Source organism: Pteropus alecto, unplaced genomic scaffold, assembly GCF_000325575.1.
Source record: "Pteropus alecto unplaced genomic scaffold, ASM32557v1 scaffold177, whole genome shotgun sequence".
NCBI classification, from domain to species: Eukaryota; Metazoa; Chordata; class Mammalia; order Chiroptera; family Pteropodidae; genus Pteropus; species Pteropus alecto.
This window is the reverse complement of record NW_006442207.1, coordinates 11,745,088-11,766,393: the sequence shown is the minus strand read 5'-3', so window position 1 is coordinate 11,766,393 and position 21,306 is coordinate 11,745,088. Positions and strand designations below refer to the sequence as shown.

The 21,306-nt window shown below is 54.8% G+C and overlaps 1 protein-coding gene and 1 pseudogene across 1 annotated transcript in view; both read right to left on the bottom strand.

The window, feature by feature from the left end:
* The window catches only part of SH3PXD2A (SH3 and PX domains 2A), a 214,242-nt gene that overhangs the window by 79,043 nt on the left and 113,893 nt on the right, over positions 1 to 21,306 (bottom strand).
* LOC112470218 lies at positions 19,693 to 19,811 on the bottom strand (annotated as a pseudogene).

The window sequence follows — 21,306 nt, the reverse complement described above, 5'->3', positions numbered from 1 at the left end:
AGAGGCTCGATGGGCCGTTCGCTCGTGCCCTTTGCCAGGCACCGTCCCCCATCCGCCGGAGGGCGAGGCAGGTTCCCACGCACTTTCTAAATAGGGAAACTGAGGCCGTGGAAGGAGGTTTCCAGAACCCAAGTCCTATCCGCGCCGGGAGCCCTCTCCCCCAGCGCTCCCCCTTCCAATTCTTGGCATCGCTTGCTCATGCCCACTCAGCCTTTAAGTCACGACTAAAATGTCACCGTCACCTCCTTAATGTATCTTTCTACACCTCTTCCCTCCTCTCGAAGCTGGCCTCCAAATAGTCACATATTTGTGTGACGCTTTGATTAAAGTCTGCCCCTGACCTAGACTCAAGCTCTCTGAGGCCACACTGTGGCTTGTTTCCTCCCACTACATCCCCTGGGCCTGGCCGGCATCGGTGATGGATAAATATTGGCTGCAGGCTGAATGGTGAACAGATAAGCGGGAGATTCAGTAGTGGTGAGGGCAGAGCACAGCACGGGGCCGGGAACAGTAGGAATGGAGGTTGAGCTTTTGAGGAAGGGAGCGCTGGATTCAAATCCTGCAACTAGCAACAACTCCACGCCTCTCAGCCTCCACTTACCTGCCCTGAACTACCCTAGTCTGGAGCCTGCCCTGCCCCTCTAGCAGGAATTAACCCAGATTCAGGATCAGGCTCTCACCCAGATCCTGCCTCCAGGTATCCTCCTTTGGGACGTCCCACCTTTTGCCCTTTTACTACCCTTCCATTCACCAATTTCCAGCCTCCCCCCTTCCCCCCCCCCCCCCTCAAAGGCCCCTCAAAAGTTCTGTTAAGTGCTCAGGAGACAATGGCTGCAGACCTAGCTGGAGACTAGAGGAAATGCCTTTCATTTCCCCTGGAGATCAAAGAAAATGCCAATTTCGAATTTCCATAGAAGCCAGCTGGCCAGCTAGATCTCCCCGCTGGAGAGAGGGACAGCAGATTCACAGGAAAGGTGTCAATAATGGAGACTCCCAGATACTCTGATTCTGGAGGTCTGCGGGTAGCCTGGGCTTTGGGAGGGTTTGTCAAGTTCCAAGGTGATCTGCCTGTACAGCCAAGGGTGAAACGCCCATCCCCACTCCCCAGGCTCCTATGTTTCCTAAAGTTTGGGCTCAGAACTCAATGCACTGGAATGCCGGGGCCCAGGAGCCTGCATTTCTAATGCCGTTCCCCTACCCACCCTCCTGTTTGAGGACCCCCTTTCAATTCCATGCCTCTTTCAATCCTCACATCCACACCCAGAAGAAGATCGTATCATCCCCATTTTACAGATTAGGAAACAGAGGTTCAGTCACTGCCCAAGGTTACCCACCCTAGAGAAGGGTTTACAAGGCCACCCACATGCGTGGAGACTGCAGTGTGGATGGTGTGGAGGACCCGGTGAATCTGCTCCCAGAGAAAGGATTAGGAAGGCGGGAGAGTTCCCATCTGCCCCTCCCCTCCCCCACCTGGCAGTCCTGGGAAGGGTGCTCATCTCCCTGGGGCAGAAGGGAGACTGGGAGAGACTGTGTCCCAGAGGGCCTGGCTGTGCCCCGTGAAGCTCAGTGGTGCAGTGGGGAAGAGGAGAGCATGGCACAGTGGCCATGTCCTTGCTCAGCAGACTTGCCACGTCCAAGGAGGGAATTTGTGTCTCAGGATTTTTTTGCAGTGAGGGCTGGGGAAGGGCAAGGGATGGATGGCAATGAGGAACTAGTTGCCCTGATGGTCCTCGCCTCCCCCCCGCCCCCGCCCCACTTTCCCTGCTATCCTGCAGGAGAAGCCCTCTGGGCCTGGGACCACAATGGACCACAGACCATCCCCTGGCTGCCAGTAGTCCAGACAAGGGGTGACTTCCTCAGGGTGATGGCCACCTTCTCCCCATCTGTGGGTTCCCAGGGTTAATTTTGAGCTTGTCAACACCCCCAAGGGGAGAGCAGGCAAGTCATTCATTATCCTGTGACAGGGGAGGACACGGAGGCTCTGGAATGAGAGAAGGACATAATTCACAGGTGCCGAGTGCCTCCTATGTGCCTCCCAGGTCGGTGACTCAGCCTGCTCATTCAACGGGATCCTCTATGGGAGCAGGTTACAAATTCAGACATGGGGCCCTACCCCAACCTAACTCACTTCTGCCCTCCTGGGGGTTTGGAGGCTGGGCCAGTGTTGGCTAACCTCGGGCTCACCACAGTCTCCACCTCCTTTGCTACAACCCTGACACGCAGACGGCAGTGGTGCCAAGAAACGTTCTAGTCCCTGCACCTTCATCTCCATAAGACCCCAGCCACCCCCAAGAAACATTTACGCTTAGTAAGAACAAGGTGCTCACAGTGCCAAAACAGCTTCCAGATGAATTCCCTGGCAGGCCTGTCCCTCAACCAGAGCTGAGCCCTTCCTGCCAAGGACTGCTGGACTTGCACAGGTAGCATGAGTCCCTTATTTTGCAGGTGAGGAGAGCAAAGTTTAGAGAAGCAAGACAACTTGTTCAGGGTCTTGCAGCAAGAAGGAGAGCCTGGGAACGGGCACTGAGAACTCAGGCCTTGCTCTGGGGGACTCAAGACAAATCCCCAAGCACTGCCAACCCCTAGAGCAGTAGGTACAGGGTACGGATGGGGGTGGGGGGAGGGAGGGGAACGCAAGACCCTGAGGCCTGAGCAGCACAGAAGTTCATGGAGTGGAGGTGAGTGCTGGCAGTGGGGAAGCTGTGCTGTGACTGAACGGAGGGAATGGCCGGCACAGGAACCCTTCAGAGCATTTGGCCTCCAGCCTCTTGGCAGTTTCCGGTTGGGCACCTTTTAGCAAAGCCTTCTCATATTTTTAGCTGCTAAATATGCTTAGGTATCCAGTGGCCGGGATGCCCGCATCCCTCACATACTGGAGCATGGAGAGAAAAGGGCAGGGCTCCCCGCCTCTGGCCCATCCTGCAATCAGTCCTGGCCTGGGTGGGACAGCAGGCCCTCTGTTGGGGTCCAGGTCCAGAGCAACTCAAGATCGCCCTCCCCTCCTCTCTTGCTCTGAGTTGGTGCTGACAGCCTCCACCCTCCCGTGATTCCACTCTGGGTAGGTCACAGTCTAGCCTGCTTCCGACATGCTGCTGAATCACTATCTCCCAGAGAGCCACAGGAAGGAGAAGGGAGGGGAGGGGAGGGCCGGCATCTCCCTCTAGTGCCGCCAGAAGCTAATGTAATTAAAAAGGCCTCCCAGGCTGTGTCCTTGCTAGGGCTCCATCAGGCCACTTGGCCTTCTCTGCAACTGGTCCAGGGTGAGTAAGACCACAGGTACAGTGCCCAATAATCCCAGGCAAACCAGAACATGAGACTTTCGGGACTCAACCTGGGAAAGTCACAAACTGGGACAGTTGGTCACTGCATGGTCCACAGGTCTGGCCTGGCTGAGGGAGATGGGCGGAGTTAGCACGACCCCTCCTCCATTGAAACAGGGACTCCTGAGGTCTCCCCCTCCCCCCATGTGACAAGAACAGCTCATCTCTTGGCCCTTCCTCACAGGATGAGGTTCAGGATGAGGTTCTGGATGAGGTTCATGGGCCAGTTCTGGAAGCAGACAGACTCCAGCGGAATTCTCTGCAATCTGCTAGCCAGGTGGTCATCTTGAGCTACTTGCTTTACCTCTTGACAAGAACAGCTCATCTCTTGGCCCTTCCTCACAGGATGAGGTTCTGGATGAGGTTCATGGGCCACTTCTGGAAGCAGACAAACTCCAGCGGAATTCTCTGCAATTTGCTAGCCGGGTGGTCATCTTGAGCTACTTGCTTTACCTCTTGGGCCTCTATTTCTCTATCTGTAGAATGAGGATAATAACCGTACTGACCTCTTAGGATTTGGGGAATAGGAAACGTACAGTATGCATAAAGGGGCTGGCCTACTGCCCAGCACAGAAAATGCTGTATAACTCGTCTTTGTAACTATTCTTTCGTACCTGAACCTGACCTCACCTTAGTCGCTACCCAAATGGCACAGGCCTGTTTAAAATTGGTCCTTGCAGAGTCCCCTTAAACGAAAGGAAGGGGCTTCTTCTTAAGGACCTCACCCTGATGGTGACAGCACAGTGCCCAGCAGAGGCCATTCCAGCCCCATTTTCCGTCATTCGAGGCTGTCAGAGACACTGAAACAACCCAAGTCCCTATCTCGCACTGTCTATCCAAGAAAAGCATTTTTACACACTGAATGTTTGATTAGGGCCGATCTGGGTTCTTTGGGTAACAATCATATTTTCAGGGTGACCCTGACCCAGAGGAATTGGCTGCTCTGGACTCATTTATTGGGATGCATTTAAACTCCCAAGGAGCAGCCAACTCTCAGAGCCCCAAACCGAGAGATGCAAAGGGCCCTGCATTTTCTCGCTAACGAGCTCGGAAGAGTCAGCTTTCCTTCTTTTCCCTCTACTTTCATTTCTCTTGGCGAGACACACTGTGCCCCTTCCCCAGACATTCTAGTGAAGGGGCTGGTGTTGGAGACAGTACAGAGGCAGAGGCTGGAGGGAGGGGGTGAGAAAGGCATTTAACAATTTCTGCGTGTTGGCCACCTGTGTTTGCACACGCCTCACCACCTGCCGCCTGCCCTTGAACATTCCAAGCAGGCATTTGACTTCAGTGCTCTGAAGTCGGTAGAGGTAGTATTAATCCATTTTATGGATAAGGAGACTGAAGTCTGGAAGGCTTGAGTGGCTTGCCCAGGCTCCTGAAGCTACGATGACAGTCCTGACCCAGAGTGCTCCCCACAGAGGCCCACCAGGGATTGGACTGCAAGGAGAAAACATACAAGTAGCAGAAGCAGGCTCTCTCTGGCCGAAGGGCAACAGCCATCTTGCCAGTCAGGGTTCCCAGAGGGAGGGGCAAAGCCTGGAAGAGCCACTGAGGCAAAGGAGAAAGTAGGAAAGGAAGTCCAGTCTGGCTGGGCCGGCTCCGTGAAGGATGCTGAGTCTCACCAAGTGAAAGTCTAAGTGCTACAGGACCTGCTTTCTGCTGCCCGCCGCCCATTCCTTCCCATTCTCACTCCCATCAGCGAGCGTCCTGGCAGAGGAGGACATGCACGCAAGAACTTCCAGCCTGATGTTCTCGCCCTCCTGTCTGCTGGCTGACATTGGCTGCTCGGCTCAGGGTGCTTATCTGCAGGGCCTGTGGCTGCTGGGAATTGCTCAAGGGGCCGGCTGAGTCTCCAGGCAGCTTTGGGTCTGGGGGCATGGGTGGCACCTACACTATGAGGGCTGGGCGAGTTGGTATGCAACCCTGGCCTGGGGAGTGGCGTGGAGACGCTGAGGTATGTAATGATGATTCTGACTGCTGTTAACCCATAAGCACGTCCTCAGTTCCTGCTGCTGGCTGTCTTGTGAAGGCCTGTGTAGACACAAGTGAAATATGTGACATGCTTCTGGCCTGAAAGTTTGGGGTGATTGGGGGAACAAAACCACATAGCACTGTGAGAAAGGTATCATTCTGAGACCATCTCAGTTGAGAGTCATAAGAGTGGTTATACTCCAAGTGTAGAGAAAAGACAGATCCCAGGGCTGTAGAGCATCTCAGGTGGCTTCCTGGAGGAGGGAGCCTTGACTGAGCCTTGAAGGATCAGGGGAGTTTGAGTCTATGGAGAGGGTACAAAGGGGAAAACTCTAGAAGCAGGAACAAGCAACTCCAACCAGAGGGCTGAACTGGGGAGGGAGGGCCAGCAGGGGGAGGGAAAGCCAGGCTGAGGGGTGGGGAGGAGGGGCTTTGATGTCCAGCTGTGAATTCCTGAAGGTTCCAGAATCAGGGAATGATGTCAGGGCATGCTGGGGAAAGATTTTTGTTAAGAGGCCAGGGAGATACCTAGGGGGCAGGACAGGAGAGAGGTTGTGACAAGTCTGGCACTGATGTCACCAGCCCCGGGTTCTGGGCCTGGCTCTGCCTCTCAACGACTGGTGGACCTGGGCAAACTAGTGCTTTGTAAATGACAGGCTGTCCAACCCGTTAGTGATTTCTGCAATACGTTTAGTGCGTCCCAATAAGCATTTTAGAAAGAACAGATGAAACGATCGAGTCCCCCATAGTAAGTTTAAATACAGTTTTGTGAAACTCTGGTTTTGAATCTCTACCTGCCCATCCATTTATCTGTTTTGGATTGTGATGTGAAATTTCTTACTGTGGCAGAAAAGTTTTAAAAACACTGATGGATACTCAGAACCTCAGTGTCCCTGAGGCTACTCTGAGTGTCCTCAAAGGCTGTTCATTCTCTGAAACCAAAACAGCGAGACAGAGCATGTTGGTCCAGAAGCCGGGTGAGGAGGGTCTGAGCGAAGGGGTTTCAGGTCAGCTGAGGTCAAAGAACGTTAGGGGATTTTTCCACCCTGCTTAGCCCCTTGCTAGGCTTTTGTTCTGGCTTTTGAGAGCCTTTGCACGGAATGGTCCCAAGGGGCAGCGACCTCCAGGGAAGACAGACGGAGGGGCCACGAATGCTGTTCTTTGCCCCCATTTGTGCCCTGGTCCACACTGTGGCACTGAGGGCCCTTGTATCGAACAAGAATCCATCCTTTCTCCGCAGGGGCTGTGTTTTCCAGGCTTCTGAGAATGGGCCCCATTGTGGCCATGTGGACAGTGCAGAGAGGCCGGAATTCCTGCCTGGGGAGAAAAGGCTGAATTCCTGGGGAGGGAAGGGGTCTCAGTACAGCCCCCCTCAACCCCCCAACACACATACACAAGCTGTGTCCCAGAGAGGCCAAAGCTATGGTTATTGCAGACCCCAGAAACCTCCCAGGCATTGTACTTGCTCCCCAAACGTCCCACAGGATCTCTGCCATTGCTCTATTCACAACAAAAGGACAAAGCACTGTCTGTCTGTCTGTCTCCTCTGACTCGACTCACCATTCTGGGCAAAGACCGTGAGCATGGCTCCAGCCCGGGGACAGCTCCACCACGTCCAGGCCTCAGAGCAGAGAGTTAAGAAGGTGGCTGGGGTTGAGCCTGGTTTTGGCCACTTACCACTTCATCAAATTACTTAACCTCTCTGTACCTGCAGTTGTCAAAGGGGATAAAAACACTTCCTACCTTTGTTGTTGGGGATTACCTGGGATAATGTGCAAAGCTCTTAGAAGCCATCTGGCACTCGAAGAGGACCCCTTAGCCAACAGCCTGCGTTTACGAGAGGGCTTAGACTTGGTGTATGGACGGTGGCCTCAGTACAGAAAGTGCTGACTGGCCCGCCCTCATCAGTTTGGACTTTGTAAGACCCTGGTGCTGTCGCCCAGGGTACCAGCTCAGCACTATGAAAACAAGCAAGCCTGGGTTCCCACCTGTGCACACTCCAAGGAGTCCCACCCAGATGGTGACTAACAGGTGTCTGTGGGAGGAGAGGGAGATGCGGGGATACAACACGCTGGTTTCTTAGAGGGGAAATGAAGCCACAGGCTATCTGAGCTCCTGCTCTCTACTTTGCCAGGATACTCCTGGCCATTGGGCTCCCTGGACTTCTGCGGACTGTGTGCCAGATCTGGGAAACCATGGAAAGGACAGTGACAAATTAGGTGATGGAGTTCACCTATGAAGTCCCCAGAGAGGAGGGAAAGGAGGGTCTTCCATGTTTGGAGACCTTCTCTTTGTCTCTCCAAGTTCATTTGTCTGTTCATCCATCCATCTATCCATCCATCCATCCATCCATCCACTCATCCATCCATCCATCCATCCATCCATCCATCCATCTATCCACATCCATCCATCCATCCATCCATCCATCCATCCATCCAACCATCCATCCATCCATCCATCCATCCATCCATCCATCCATCCATCCATCCATCCATGTCTTAACTAGGGGGTTGCTGTAGCCCCAGCCTTGTGTCTGAGCAGAAGAGTGAAGGAAAACACAGTTCTGTCATCATTGAGCACACGACTAGTTGGAGAGACAAGAAAAACATCCAGGAAAAGAAACCATGGAAGTCACTTTGTGATTAGGTCCTCCACAGCCTGGTCAAAAGGATTCGTTGTACAGTAATTCCCAGGAAGGGGAGGTCAGAGTGGTCCGGGGTGGTCAAGGAGGGTTGCTTAGAAGAGGGGCACTGTAGCTACCTTTGAAAGATGAATATTTAGAATCAGCAGAGGTAGGAAGGAAATTCAGAGTGGAAGGAATGATGTGAGTAAAGGTGCAAGGGCAGGAGTGGGTGTGGGATCGTGTGTGTGTGTGTGTGTGTGTGTGTGTGTGTGTGTGTGTGTGCGTGTTTGTGTATGTGTGACAGAGACACAAGGGCCTCACTGCTGAGCAGACCTCTGGGTTGCTCCTTGACTGTGAGCCCCTCACTCCCTAACCTGGGCCTAATTTCGAGCTGAGGCTGGGAAGCTGGGAGCTTGGGCCAAGGGCTCCTGGCTTCCCACGGAGGCCCAGGAGCCCATCCAAGGCCCAGTTGTGCTTATTCCTGCCTCAGTCTCCATGGGAAAGGGTGCTAGGGAAAGGACCCCAAGTTTCTCCCAGGCACCGAGTCCACCTGCGCTGCCCGGGAGGGCCTGGGCTGCTGGAGCTCATGTGGTTGCCTCTTACAGTGAGAGAACTCTGCGTCTCCCGAACTCTCCTGCACTGTGCATCACAAACGCACAGGCGCCAAGCACCCAGATGTGCCAGGCCTCGTGCGCGACACTTGCTTTGTCTCTGAGGCAGGTGCTTCAGGCCCATTTTACAGAAGAGGCTCAGACAGGTTAAGTAACTTGCCTGGTACCACACAGCAAATAATGGGGAAGCAAGGCTGCAGACTCAGGGTTGTCTGTGCTTACAGCCATTCCACACACCCTCCCGCCCTCTCTAGTGAGTGTCTTACTACCTTCCAAGGCCCAGGGAGGGGCACCTCCTCCAGGAAGCCCACTCTGAGTTTCTCCCAATGGCACTGAGTGTCTCAATTCTGCCCCCAACACCTAGTGGAGGCATATATGGAGCTGCCCAATAGAATTCTCTGTGATCTTCCATGGAAATGGCCTCTATCTGCATTGTCGAATATGGTGGCCACCAGCCATTGTGGCTGCTGGGCACTTGAGATGTGGTTTTTGTGACTCAAAAATTGAATTTTTTTAATTCTCTTTAATTTTAACTAAAATTTTAATTTAAATAGCCAGTGTATTGGCTGGTGGACTGGACAGTGTGGTCTTGACCAGTGGCCTGAATTAGGTACCAGCAGGAGGGCTTATGTGGCTCCCAGGGGGAAGGTGTGTGTATAGCTGCCCGGGTTCAAATACCAGCTCTGCCCGGGTTCAAATACCAGCTCTGTCCGACGAATTACTTAGGGTCTCTGTCTTTATCCTACTCAGTAAAAAGAAGAGACTGATAGGACCCATCCAACTGGAGGGTAAAACAGGTTAACACAGACTCAGTACCTGACGCACAGTGAGGCTCGCTGAAGGTGAGTGAATGCTCCGAGACTCCAGCCCACTCCTCCATGCCCACCTGCCAGTCGCGGAGCTCACTGAAGGCCTAACCCTGGCGGGGGAGGATTGGGGTGCTCTCTGGAGGAGCGAAGACTTGTCGGTGACGTGAACCACCTGGGACAGGTCTGGGAGTGGGCCGAGGGGCTGCTGGAGGAGGAGCTTGGGAAGGATGTGGGGAGACCTATTTGGCTGGTCCCAGTGGAGTGGGCCAAGGTTTAGGGTATCTGTTTAAAGATGAAGAAACCTGGGCTCATAGGGGTAAAGCCACTTTGCCAAGACCACGTGGCTAGGGGGTGGCAGAGCTGGAGGGGTGGCGGGACCCATCAGAATGACTTATTCCTTTCACACTGCCCAGGAAGTAGCCACTGCCGCCATGCTGCCGGGCCTCCCAGGGGCCTCGGCCCTCACTGATCTGAAGTGGCGCGAGTAACAGCCAAGCCTGGATCCCTCTCACTGCCGGACCAAGTGGCTGACGTAATGAGGCTGCTCCATGAAGGGGCAGGTGGCTGCCACACCACACAGTGGGGACTGGAAATGCAAGACAAAGGAGCTCTCTGCCCATGGCGGTGTGCCCAGGGCACCTGGGGTGCTTCTGGGCCCCTGGGCCCAGGGCTGGCTGGGGGCTTCCCAAAGGGTCTTCTAATTAACTCCCTGAGCAGCACATGAGAGAGAGGGTCTAACGAGTCCCAGTGTAGGGTCGAGAGACCTGGGGGATGGCAGCCCTCTCTGTACCTCAGTTTTTTTGGTCTGAGCCCCACCCGACTTCTGCAAAGAGGCCTCCAGCTCCAGGCTGCAGACGGGCCTGTGTCCTCATGCTGCAGGAGGGGCCACCTGAGTGCCTTGGGTAACAGCTTCCTGCCCTCGCCGTCCTCCAACCCGCCTTCTGTTGGCACCGGGCCTGCTCCCTCTCCTTCTGAGTCAGCCCGGCTCCAACTACAGCTGAGTCGCTGTTCACCAGGACATCCCTTACAGATCCCGGGGGGCCAGCCCTAGGCCACCGCTTCCATCTTCCATTATGTAATGACAGCTGAGCTTCTGCCACCAAGAAGTCCCCTGAGGCCCTGGAGCAGGCATGAACGCTTGAACCCCAGAGCATGGTGGGAAATGGGGAGGAGGGGGAGAGCGGGTCAGGCCTTGGGGGGAGTGAGAAGCCCTTCCCCGCTGAGTAATCCCTTCTTTCCCAAGGGGGTGGTTGTCATACTGCTATTATTGCTATTATCATTATTATTATCAATACTATAACTGACAAGAATGGTACATTTGCAAGTATTTGGTACCTTTAGGAAGGTACCAAACTAAGCCCTTGATACATTAGCTCATTCGCAACACTCCTGTGTGGAGGTTCTCTTGTTTTCCCCATTTTACAGGAGAGAAATGGAGGATCAGAGAGGGCATGAAACTTGCCCAAAGTAACACAGCTTGTGAGGGACAGGGCAGGATCTGAGCCCAAGCTGCCTTAGCCTAGCACTCAAATCATTTATCACCTTGTGGCTGATAAGGACACTTGTTAAAATCCAGACAGATAAGCTAAATTAGGAGTAGGTGGGGAAGAAAAAATTACAAAAGGCAGGCAGAGACCGGGGCCAGGATGGCGAAGCGGGACCACCCTGTCCATTCTCCACACTTCCTTAGGTCACAACTTCAGTTCTGGTGGAAGCTCAGCTGTGAGGAAGAAGAAACCCAGCCGAGACATGTGGCAGTGTCCACAACCACACGCTCAGAGGCACAGTGCTTTCTGGTTCTAACATGTGCCCCCACCTCCCATTCCTGGTCCAGAGGTGACATGTTTCCTAGGCTGCTTTTTGGAGGCTCTGCCCTTGTGACCATTCAGAAGATGCGTGGTTGGCTCTGCAGCCCAAGGATGGCCTGGTTTGGCCAGGGGCAGGCTTTACAAAGTCTCTGCAGAGGCTGTTTCAGCGAAGTTTTTGTGAATTCTGGGGGCAGTGATACTGGGTTGGTGTTGTCCTGGGCTGTGCCCCTCTGACTCTCCACCCCCTCTTCAGCTCCCAGCCTAAGGCCACTTCCCAGCATCCCACCTCCAAACCCGGCCTAGTGCCACACCGTTCCCTTTCTTTGTAGCTTTTACCATTAGCATCATGACCTTGCTGTTTCTTCCTCTCCAGTCCAGGCTCCATGAGGCAGGAACTATGATATCTCCCCAGGCCTCACACAGGACTAATTGGTGTTTGCTGAATGGATGCACGAATGACAACCAGGCTCAAGGGTGCCAGGTGGTTCTGGGGGCTGGCCAGATGGGGGTGTTATCTTGAGCTGTCCTCTAGGCAGACCCTGGGTCTCTGCCATCCCCTCTGTTCCCCCCAGGAAAGCCCAGACCTTCCTCCGGGAGGTCTTCCCTGAAAATTACAGATGGGTAAGCAAGCACAGATGTCACTTTGCGTAAAATACGAAAGAGCTTAAGCAGTCTCTGATGACTTGGTGCTGTGCTTCCTGTTCATTTATGAGGATGGTCTCGGTCTCCTGTGTTCCACCCTCTGTGACCTCACCCAGGGTTGTCATGGAAACTACCCTGGCATCATAGCGAGCCTGCACGCTCTTGCTGACATCTGCATTATTGCTTCACGTGGGTCTCACTTCTCCCCCAGCTGGACTGCAGTGCCTTGAGGAGACTGGACTGTGATGGCGAGGCTGCTCAAGGCCTGAATGCATCAATTTGCTTTATTCGGTCTTATTCACTGCCCTCCCCCTGGCAGGGGATGAGTCTGTTTGACTCAACCCTGTGACCCCAGAGCCTGGCACCTCACAGGTGCTCAGCAAGAGGACTGCAGCAGGGGATCAGGGGACAGAGCCTGGCAGCCGCAGGGAGGGTCTCCCTGGCCTCGGGACTCTGGGGCTGAGGCCTTTTGTCACCTAGCTCTGAATTTCTGTAACAGAGAGGAGACTGGACTGTGATTGTGAGTCTGCTCAAGGCCTGAGGTCGGCCTTGGCTAAAGCTCTCAGGAAGGCCTGCCTGGAGGGGCCAGTCCCCTTTGGTTCTCTTCCCACCAGTGTTCCAGGGATGAGGTGGTCAAGCAGGCCGATGGAGATGCACAGACCAGGAGTGCAGGGGACCCCGGGGAGGGCAGGAGATCTGTGGGGGCTGGGGCTGTGCGGAGAAGGGGAAGGCTGCCTGGGGGAGCTGGACCTCCACTTGGACTTGAATGCTGAGGAATGAGAAGGGGAAGAGAGAAGGCTGGGCTGAAGGCGGCTTGCGAGTGCCTGCTTGGAGGCTTCTGAGCAGAGGTGGGTGGGCAGGGGCAAGGGCAGGGGGTGTTCATGGAGGTCTGCAGAGTGAGAAGGCCAAGAAAGAGACAAGAACGATCATGATGGTTCTAAGCACGGACTTAGGAGTCAGCCGACGCCAGATTCAAATCTCCTCTCTGCCACTGGGCTAGTGCCTTAGGTAAGCTCTTTATGCCTCGGTTTTCTCATCTGGAAAATGGGGCAATAATAGTATCTTATTCTTGGGGTGGTCAAGAGAATTGAGATCATGTATATGAAGCATCTCCTGAGCACACGCGAGCCCTTGTTCTCAGTCTGGGCCCACAGGCGAAGCTGGGACAGCCCCGTAGCCCAGAGTTCTTCGCTGGCTCCCAGAGTTCCCCACGGGAGGAAGCCCTAGTAGCTGGTTGATAACGCACCACTTCTGGCTGCCTTTGTTCACTTCCTCACCGGTGTCTCCTGGTATCACCTCCCGAATATACTGCCTGGGCCCAGATAAGCTTCTGGAAGATTCTAACCCAGACAATCAACCTCTCCCTGTCTTTGGCCCACAGGAGCTTTGTAGCCCACAGAACTTAGCACAGTGCCCAGCACACAGTAGGGGCTTAACCTAGACATGCTGGGTGCAGGCCAACGTGGGGATGACCCATGCCCACTGTCCTCTGGTTCCCGAGGTGGCTGCCTGCAGCATGGCAGGTCTCCCCGTGTCTCTGGCCACGCGAGACAGGCTCGCAGTTGCTCTTTCCCAGGCGGGGTGGGGGTTGGGCACTCCTAGTTACTAACCTTTAATTCTCTGGCTTGGCAGGCACAGCCTTCTCTAATCAGGAGCCTGCCTCTACTCTACCTAATTAAATCAGACCTGACCGCAGCCCAGCTCCCACCTCCCTGGCCAGTTAGAGCAGCTGGCCCCTCCTCCCTGTCCGTCAGCCAGGCTTCTTTTCAAGTCTCCATGAGGATTCGACTCTCCCCCCACTTCCATTCGCCAGCATTCGGGATGCTCCAAGCCTGGGGAATGCTCTGTAAATCCACTGGGAAGGTTTCTGAGAGCCGGAAAGAGTACTGGACTTTGAGTCAAAAAAACCTGATGTGAGTCCAGTTTCTCTGGGTGACCTCAGGCAAGTCACGTCCCCACTCTGGGCTGCAGAAGCCGTCAGTGCAACCTGAGGGCTGGGCTGGAGGATGTCGGGAACATTAGGCTCTGAAGGCTGGGGCTGGGGGCAGTCTTCCCCTCCTGTCTCTCTGTGGGACACAGCCAGGATGGGAGAGGCTGACTTGATGGCTGCAGACACTGCAAATCCAAGTAGCTGCAGGCTGCTCAGCGGGTGTTGTGTGAGCATTGGTTACCCTGGCCTCTGGCTTCTCCTCCAGCACATATTAGCCCTCCAAATAGCGACAGTAATCACAGGTCTCACTTATTATGAGCACGTGCCAGGCAGCGTGCTAAATACCTGACCAGCTTTATTATTGAGGGACAGGACAGGTAAAAGCCAGGCTCTCACACTAGACTGCCTAGGTTCTAACCATCTCTGCCATTTATCAGCTTTGCAAGTCATGTGATGTCTCTGTGCCCGAGTGGCTTTATCTGTAATTTGGGGGAAATAACTGTACCCACCTCATGGACGGTTGCAAAAATTAAATGAGCGAAAACATGTAAATTGCTTTCTGTCGAACACCTGGGCCGCCTGGAACTTGCCCCGGTAGGAAGTCAGGCTTCCTGCAGTTCAGGCCCCAAGTCCGTTGCCCGTGCACTGGCCTTTTGAGATGCTCGGTGGAAAGTGAGCATTGAAGTTGGCGTAGCCTGTGTAGCCAAATTGTGTACGTACTTCCTGGGGGTGGGGATGAAGTTCAAGGTGAGCACCCAGTGGGCCACTGGAATCAATAGGTATGGAAAGTGCCCACTGAAATGGATACCCTCATCCCTCAGGCCCGGGCCCCTAATCCATGGTGAGAGCTGTACCGAGGAGGCCAGGCCATTAGGCAGTCTGTGAAGGGTCAAGCAGCTGGAACTACTGGAAGGTCTAGAAATCAGAGCCGCACACGGCTGGGGAAAGAACTGAGCCCTGTTGACATACATTTCCTCTCCTCAGACAGGAGCAGAGGGGAGGAATGTGCCAGCCTCCGACAGCAAGAGCCTCGGGCTGGGGGTGCAGTGGGGGTGACAGGAGATCGCCCTTGTGCCTGTGTTGGGGAAGGAGTGGGGAGCTTAAGGGCTTGGTCTGGGGCTGGGGTCACAGCTGGACCCCAGGCCAAGGCCGGGTCTCAGTCTGGTTGGGGAAAGGGAGACCTGCACTTTTAGATGTGTCCAGAACCATCCTCGCTGTGTTCATCCTTTTGGGGAAGTAAGACAGCACCCGTCCTCAGAGGTCTGATGCCACTAGTGAGTGCTCCCTGAGCTGGCTCTGGGGCTCTTGAGCCTTCTCGGCGATGAAGGCCCATGAGAAGCCTGGATTCCCCTTAAGAATCCCCACAAGTGGAAAGTGCCCTCGACGGTACCATCAGCCGCCCCTACCCCATGACCATAGCAACAATGGGGTCCTGATTCAATTATTCTGCCCTTTGGGCAGATGAAGGCTCCCTCCCATCTTGCATTTGGGAGCAAGTTGCCCTGGCCATGGCCCTGGTGCTTCTCTTCATCACGCCCCCATGTGGTCAGCTGTGGCGTAGACCTGGAGTTGGAAGGAGTTGAATTCAGCCTCCAACACTTACTAAGCTGAGAGGTAACTCAACCGATTTAAGCCCAAAATTCCTTAACTGCAAAGAGGAGGCATTAACCTCACAGACTGTACTGATAGCTGAATAAGATAGATCGTGCTCAAGGACCCAGCACAGCTTCTAGCATTATTTGCCCAGTCTGCAGGCGCCTGCTGGGGTGCTGGCAGCTGTAATGTCCCAAATTGCCACGAGGTGGAGCCAGATACACACAGATCCCATTAACTAAGGCACTTGAAGTTACAGTGGTGCCTAAACTTCCATCAACCTTAAGACTCAACTCATAGGTCCTGAGAAGGGGAAGGAGTCATATGATCCCCAGAATGCTTGTCTCTTCCACATCTGACTTGCTATGAATGTCTTCTGTTCCTACAGCCATCAGTCCCTACTCCAGACCCTGGTTGTTACATGCCTGGACCATGGCCATGCCAGCTGGTTCTGATAAGATCACTGAATGTCAGAACCAGGAAAGACCTGCCCCCCCGCCCCAAATTCTTCTCCCTCACCTGATGCTGAAGTGTAGAAAGGGTTAACGACCATTCGAAGTCACTGGATGCCCCAGACCCATTCCTCTGGGCTCAACCCAAGTCAATCCTCTCCCTCTCCAGGAGAATTTCTTTCAATTCTTGGAAACTGCCACAGTCTCAGGGACCCTCTCTGACATGAGTGCCCTCCCCTCCCACTTCCCTTCAGGGGTTGGCTCCCACCTCACTCTCAGCTTGAATGCTGCCTTTTCAGGAAAGCCTCACTGACCACCTGGCCGGGCTGGCCTGCTGCCGTGGCCCTCCATTGGATCAGCCGCTGTTATAAGCCCCGTTACGTAGGTGAAGAATCTGCAGCCTTGGGAGTTCAAATACTTCCCAGGCCACGCACCAGGCAGAGAAGGAGCTAAGGTGCTAACCAGAGCAGCAGGGTGCCACTCCAGCAGTGAGCCAGGCCCCGCCTGAGCTGTCTGTCTGTCCCCACAGGCAGGGCTGAGCTGTGTCCACTCCCATGGGTCCCGTGCCTCTCTGTGGGGAGGTAGCAACCAAGGACTGGTTACAATGGAGAGGTGGTAATTACAGGGTGCGGGAACTAATTACAGGGGCTCTTGGGGGGCTCACGCCTTTAGCTGGTGCCTCTAAAGCCTTCCATGGCCTTTGAAGCAAGGGAGTGGGCATGTGGGGACCTTGGGTACCATGACCCTCTTCCCAGGGCTGAGGAAACACAGGAACACAAAAAGCACAAACCTGAGAAAATAACGGGGTACCCAGGCCACCCCCCACCCTCGTACCACGATACCCTTCCCTACCCCAGCTCCTCCCTCCCACCCCTGCTTGAGAGAGCTGAAGATTCTTTGCCAGCCCTGAAAACAAAGCAATTCTCTCTTCCTAGATGCAACCCTCCCAGGGCTCTCTATGAGTGGGGACCAAACGGGCAAGTTAGAGGCGGCCTCCCTCCAGCTTGCTCACCCAGCACAACAGCCAGGCCTTCAGAAGTTCCTGTTCCCTGCAGCTGACACCCCTTTCAGGTGGGTTGGACACAGCTTCCTGTGGGCACCTTCCTCCCACCTGCCCACCCAGGTTAAAGGGGGCCATGGCAGGGGGTGAGAACGGTGGTCTTACATAAAGTTTTATGCCGTTCCAGCTCCCAGCCCCTTGTCAACCCACAGTTCCTATATCTAGCTGGCTCTCTTGCCCATCAGCATAAAGAGGCTATTTATGCGGCTGCCAGTGGCAGAGGGCCTGGAAGGACAGTGTGGGACACGTCCCTGGCTGGGCAGGTGGTGGCCAGGACTGCTGGGTATGGAGAGCTGTCTGACTAGGACTCAGCAAAGCATGGGAAGGGGGGCAGGAACACGGATGCCTCGAAGTTCCCAAGAGCCAGTGGGGTGCCCGGTAGTGCCACACTGACCCTGGCGAGAACTCCCATAGCTGAGACAGGCTCAGGAAGGCTCAGCCCAGCTCCTGTCTTCATCTGGACCCAAGTCCATGGCCCTCGACCTCACGACTCTCCTGCCACGTGGGTACCGTCGGTCCCTTTCACAGATGGGGAAACAGATTTTTAGAGGTGAAGGGATTCATTCAAGGCCACCAGCAGAGCTGGGTGTTCTAATTGTGGTCTCTGGAGTTAGTTTAATTCATTTCAAAATTTCAGCCTAGTGGTAGCCTTGAGTTCATTAGCCGACCCAGTCCCTGGCACATAGTAGGTGCTCAGTGAATATGTGCTGAGTGAAGGAAGACTGCATCAGAGACTCTCTCTCCAGTGCTCTTCCCAGGACCTTCCATTTGCCTCTCAGAGAAGAGGAAGGAAAAGAAGAGGGTAACTTGATTCAGCACCTACTATGTGCTCTACACATCATCTCATTTAATGCTCTTCGGCACCCAGGCAGGTAGGTGTGAATGCAGAGAAGGAAAGGCTCCTTCGTCAACCCAAAGTCACGCTGCGGTCAGCCCGGAAGCCTGCATCCTGACATCTGGAGTCAGACTCCTGAGCAGGCCTGGCCTGGATTCCGATCGACTGAGGATGTGGGGGATCCTGGAGGAGTCTCCCCAAATTCTCAGGGCCATCCTGACTGCACTGTCGTCACACTGCCTCTGTCTTCCTGCGAAGTCCTGAAGCAAGGCTGGCAAAGTCCCCTCTGTCCTCCCGGATTTTGCCTTCCCCAGGGGAGGGTAGCCACAGCCTCAATCCCCTTCCAGAATATAAATGGGGAGGGAGGCTGGGGAGACCCTGAAGAGGAATGCCCTTTCTTGGGGCTGACCTTGTGCACACCCCAGGCCCAGAGCAGCTGCCTGCTGCCCTCTGCTCTGGTCCTCTGTCCCTAAATGCCTCACTTCACGCCCTCCAAGTCAGTGCCACCTTAACAAGCCCCTGGCCCAGGCCCAAACCCGGTGCTCTGCCCCGGCCAGGTATGACAGCCCCCGCTCCTTTTCTGTTGGCCTGGCGGGGCGTCCCATGAACACAGCAAGTGGCAGGGGTGTTGAGGGTAGACCCCTGGGCCAAATGGCCGCTGGATCTCTGGGCAGGACGGCAGAGACGACTCTGACCTGGCTGTGGGCCCATTTGCCTCTCACCCCAGGTCCCTCCAAACACTGAACCATTGTTCTAGGCCACAAGGGGGCGGTTCTGGGGCCCTAGGGCTGAAGAGCAAGAACCTGTCCAGCAAGGCTCTGCTCCTCCCATGCAACTTCAAGAATTCGACCAGGATCCCGGCTGGCTTCAGCGGGAAGAAATGAGCTCAGGAGACAGGCCCAGGCCTAGAACCAAGAAGGGTGGCAGGGAGCAGGTGACCCATTGCGTGAGCCCACTACGTGCCACTGGTGCTGTTGTGCCAGGAGGCTGGCAGCAGGTCAACAAGCAGGGTGCTAAGCGTGTGATGAGAGAGGGGCACACCAGCCCGGCTCGGGCCTCAGTTTTCCCCTCTGTGACATGAGGGGCCAAACGCATCATGCCCATTCTGACCAAGGGCTCAGGCTAAGAGCAGAGAGACAACAATGGTCAGGTGTGGAAAGGAGGCCGCAGCCCCGGCCCTGTGGCTGTGAGTGGCAGACGAGGTGGGGGTGAGCAGGGAGATGACGTGGAGCCTCACACTGCTGTGCCCTCCCTGCCCAGGGCTGCCCACGGATGACAGCAGGCGCTGGCCTTAAGTAGGGCTGCCCGTGTGCCAGGTCTGTTAAGGTGTGTGCTAAGGCGTCATACTCACAACAGCCCTTAGAGGCGGCCACTTTACTCCCACTCTACAGATAAGGAAACTGAGGCAGAGAGAGGGAAGGGGCAATGCCGCTCTCTGAGTCCAGCCCACCTAACTCCAGAGGGGTCGAGAGTGCTCTTTACTCCCTTAACAGTGGGCAGTTGAACTTTCAATCTTGCTAACGGACCCTGGCTTTGTTTTGGTTCACTCAGCACTTACAGACACCAGGTCCCCTCCAAACAGACCAGTGTGGTGAGTCAGTGCCACTCCTGAGGCAGCCGGGCTGTGGGCTTTAGGGAGGGCCTTCTGGAAAAGCCTGAAGGCTGAGTAGGACTCAGTCTCTGCGTGGGTGGGGAGAGGGGACAGAGGGGAGAGTACTCGGGGAGAGGGAACAGCAGGGCATGTGCTTGGAGGCTGAGGATAGCAGGCGGAATTCCTGTGACAGGAAAGGGTGGTCAGTGGGCCAGGCGGCTGGAGAGATGGAGAGGTGAGTCACAGGCCCTTGTGGGCCTCATGGGGCTGGACCTCTTCCTGATGACCTGGCCTTTCCCAAGAGGAATGTTATCACCTGGGGCAGGGGCAGCGGGTCTGAGGACAGAGCTCACACAGGCACTTTTTTTTTTTTTTTAGGCGAGGCATTCCTTGGTTGACCTCATAACCAAGATTGCAAGGACCTTATTTTTTGTTTTTTTTTTTTTATGCCGACAGCACCTGGTCTTCCTAGGTGGTCTCCCATCCAAGTACTAACCAGGCCTGACCTTGCTTAGCTTCCGAGATCAGACGAGATCGGGCTTGTTCAGGGTGGCATGTCTGTAGACACTTTCGAGAACCTTTAAGTTCACTGTTTCAATGGGATGCGAATTTAAACTTGAACCAAAAGAGGTATTTGCTGGGTCATGTGGTTGACTAGGTTGTGAGTCTTGCCAAACCAGCCTGGGCCTGACTTAGCTCTGTCTGCCATCTGGGACACCATGTGGGAGTCAGAGCAGAGGCACCCGCTGCTTGGGGGCTCTTGTGCCTGCAGAAGCCAGGCTAAGTGACACCTGGCTCCCTAGCCCAGCGGCACAGCAGGCGGTTCTCAGGTGTCAAACACTGCAAAGCTAGGGAGAGTTGAAGCAGCACAGGTGGCCCCGGGATGCTGTGCCAGGCAGGTGGGCCAACTGCACAGCTGGGGGTCACCTCTAGGCACTGCAGGGGTGCTGGGTGTGGCTTCTGCCAAGCCAGGCTCATATGCTTGTCAGAATAACACCCAGGACCCCTCAGGATTTGTCCTGTACTAAATTCCCTCAAGCTCCAGGGTTGTCTATCTCCCTCCTACAGGATTTGATGACTAGGGCCCTCTCTACCCCAAGGCAGACACATGGTTGCCCCAGATCCACACAGGATAGGCTGAGAAGCATCTTATCTTACTCACCAGCCTGCCCAGATTTGGATCCTGGCCCTGCCACTTGCCAAGTGAGCTACTTGAGCTCTGAGCCTTGATCTGCTCTGTAAAATCACACCACAGTCCACCAACAATGCACGACTATCATGAAGCCTGAATGACATCAGTCATTCATCCGGCAGAGATCTCCTGAGCACCTGCTCAGGGCGCTAGGGATAGAACATGAACAGAACAGGTATAAATTCCTGTTCTCCTGGAGCCTATATTCCTGGAGCCATGAATGAACAGGTCACCAGTGAGGAAGTAATAAGTTCTATGAAGAAAGATGAAGCCAGGTAGGGGACAGCAGGTGCTGGGGAGTTTTAAGCAGGGAGGCCAGGACAGCCACACTGGGCAGCTATTCCAGGTGAAGATTGAAAGGAAGGATGGGAGTGGGCCACGGGGCTCTCCTGGGGAGGGGCTGGGTGTTCCAGGTGGAGGGAAGGGCCAGTGCAAAGGCCCTGAGGTGCGGACATGTCTGGCAGGTATGAGGAGCAGCAATCTGGCCAGTGTGGCTGAAGCAGAGAAATGGGGGGTAAGTAGCAGGTGCCCCCAGAGGGGAGGGGAGGAGGCAGGCCGAGTAGGCCTTGACGCTGAGTGACATGGGAAGCATGGAGGATTTTGAGCAAAGGAGTGACATGATCTGACGTGTATTTTAAAATGATCATTCCTTCCGCTGTGTTGAAAATAGACCATAGAGAGCAAGGGCAGAAGTAGGGACACCAGTCAGGAGGCCAGAATCCAGGTGACAGATGATAAGGGCTTGGCCGGGGGTCACAGTGGGGGGGATGGTGAGAAGTGGTTAGAGTCTGGACATATTCTGATGGTAGCGCCCACAGGGTGGGCTGATGAGTTGGATGGAGGGGTGTGGAAGAAAGAGGTGACTCTAG